The sequence below is a fragment of the Oncorhynchus gorbuscha genome, unplaced genomic scaffold (genome assembly GCF_021184085.1).
Source record: "Oncorhynchus gorbuscha isolate QuinsamMale2020 ecotype Even-year unplaced genomic scaffold, OgorEven_v1.0 Un_scaffold_563, whole genome shotgun sequence".
Classification (NCBI taxonomy): domain Eukaryota; kingdom Metazoa; phylum Chordata; class Actinopteri; order Salmoniformes; family Salmonidae; genus Oncorhynchus; species Oncorhynchus gorbuscha.
The window spans coordinates 189,853-192,352 of NW_025745394.1; the positions used below are offsets into that span (position 1 = coordinate 189,853).

At 42.7% G+C, this 2,500-nt stretch overlaps 1 protein-coding gene across 1 annotated transcript in view; it reads left to right on the plus strand.

Moving 5' to 3' along the window:
* Positions 1-1,081, plus strand: part of LOC124018696 (receptor tyrosine-protein kinase erbB-4-like) — a 15,907-nt gene extending 14,826 nt beyond the window's left edge. The window contains exon 4 of the mRNA XM_046334048.1: positions 1-1,081. This exon is cut by the window's left edge and continues 1,445 nt beyond it. The gene's annotated coding sequence lies outside the window, so the exon portion shown is untranslated.
* The last annotated feature ends 1,419 nt before the right edge of the window (positions 1,082-2,500 follow it).

The window sequence follows — 2,500 nt, forward strand, 5'->3', positions numbered from 1 at the left end:
ACAGTGTTTTACATGACTGTTGTTGCAACAAAATGAACTGGAGAGAGAGAGATGGAAAGACAACCAACCACTACTGTATGTTGAAATGTTCCTCACAAAGGAGCTACATATTGTAGATATTGCATCACCATCACTTCAGTGTTACTCACCTCTTACAGTATTTACGGTAACTAACTCTGTTGTGACCAAGCCTTGTACCATTTTCAACATGTTTTATTTAATGTTTACTCTATTTAATTTTCACAATTATTTATATAATGTGTTAAAAACAACAACTACGTACCTGTATGTACAACGCAGGCCATCCATTGGATCATTTTTGGGGTGTGGCGTTCACAGTTACGTTGTTCACTTGAAGGCTCTTATCACGTCTAAACTACTGTAAACCACGTGGGTAGCTTATCTTGAACGCTCTTATCACGTCTAAAACTACTGTAAACCACGTGGGTAGCTTATCTTGAAAGAGCTTATCACGTCTAAACTACTGTAAACCACGTGGGTAGCTTATCTTGAAAGAGCTTATCATGTCTAAACAACTGTAAACCACGTGGGCAGCTTATCTTGAAAGAGCTTATCACGTCTAAACTACTGTAAACCATGTGGTTAGCTTATCTTGAAAGAGCTTATCACGTCTAAACTACTGTAAACCATGTGGGTAGCTTAATTTGAAAGAGCTTATCACATCTAAAACTACTGTAAACCATGTGGGTAGCTTAATTTGAAAGCTCTTATCACATCTAAAACTACTGTAAACCATGTGGGTAGCTTAACAAATAACTTTCTAAAAGTTCCTTTATCACTGGCTTCAATGGAATGACATGGGCTTTTTTCTCAATAATGTCTCGGAAGAGATTCGTCACTGCGAGGAAATTAGTTTATGCAGATTGTGGCCTGACACAGGGACACAGAGTTTGTAGTAACGGTTTGCAATGCAAATGAGAGGATAATGAGGAGGACTGTTGTAGCATGAAAAATAGTCTCCTTTATAACTCGCTACGGTGGCTGAGACACAGAGAGAGGAGGAGGAGGGTGTCCTTTCTAGTGGAGGCCTGGATGAATGGATGAGAGACAGATTCCATATAGACAGATTCTCATGGAGGGAGGGAGGGAGGGAGGGAGGGAGGGAGGGAGGGAGGGAGGGAGGGAGGGAGGGAGGGAGGGAGGGAGGGAGGGAGGGAGGGAGGGAGGGAGGGAGGGAGGGAGGGAGGGAGCTCCACTGGGAGGGAGGGAGGTTGTATTGGTGTGTGGTTTAAGTTTAACCACAGAACTAGTCCTCTATAGAGGTAGTAGTTTAACCACAGAACCAGTGGTTAATCTAAGCCCACTGACAGTCAGCTAGCCTCCTCTCTCTCTCCCCCTGACAACTCTCAGTTCACCTCTATACAGCAATAGGTTTACCAACTCCTCATCCTGAATCCAAAATGTCAAGGTCCAGAGATTTGACACGGAATCTTCTCGTGTGACTTCACCACAAGTCTCTCCGTTACTCCGAGACGAGGGCTACATGAAGTTCAGTTGTCAAATCAGCAAATAAAAATGTCATTCATGACTTAAAATGTCTGTTTATGCATTAACTCAATTCAATTCTGAACGGACCCCAACCTTACTGTGAAGGGTATGACTAGAGCCAAGTGGAAATGTTTTTTATGTGATTTCACTAGGCAAGTCAGTTAAGAACAAATTATTATTTACAGTGACGACCTACTCCGACAACGCTGGTCCAATCTGCGCCGCCCTATGGGACTCTCATTCATGTCAGGTTGTGATACTGCTTGGTCTGTAGCGACGCCTTTAGCACTGAGATACAGTGCCTTAGACCGCTGCTCCACTCGGGCAGGACCAGTGATTACAAGTCATGTGTAACTGACCATTTAGAATAAATAGTGACTTAGGACAGTTACCTGTACTAACTTGTACTAGGAGCAGTTACCTGTACTAACTTGTACTAGGAGCAGTTACCTGTACTAACTTGTACTAGGAGCAGTTACCTGTACTAACTTGTACTAGGAGCAGTTACCTGTACTAAATTGTACTAGGAGCAGTTACCTGTACTAAATTGTACTAGGAGCAGTTACCTGTACTAACTTGTACTAGGAGCAGTTACCTGTACTAACTTGTACTAGGAGCAGTTACCTGTACTAACTTGTACTAGGAGCAGTTACCTGTACTACTGATGCCTCATAAACACCTATGAGAATACTGCCAGACAGCTTCTGCTGCCTAGTGGAACGTCCAGGACCACCGGTAAAACTTCTGTTTCAGAGTCATTTGGTTACACTGCTGTTATGGAGCCATGCATGTTCCTTTTTTCATTTCCTACTCGATTTGCCTTTACTTTGTCTATATTTCGACATACAACATAAGGAGGCGTATCCCAGCTGTCCTTGTGGCAGAGAGGAGGGTTATTGATACATGTTTCTGCTGCATTGTGGGTGTTTGTTTTAGTCCATATGGAGCACATTGATCCAACGAACAGGAAGTGAAAATATTTTTAAAAATA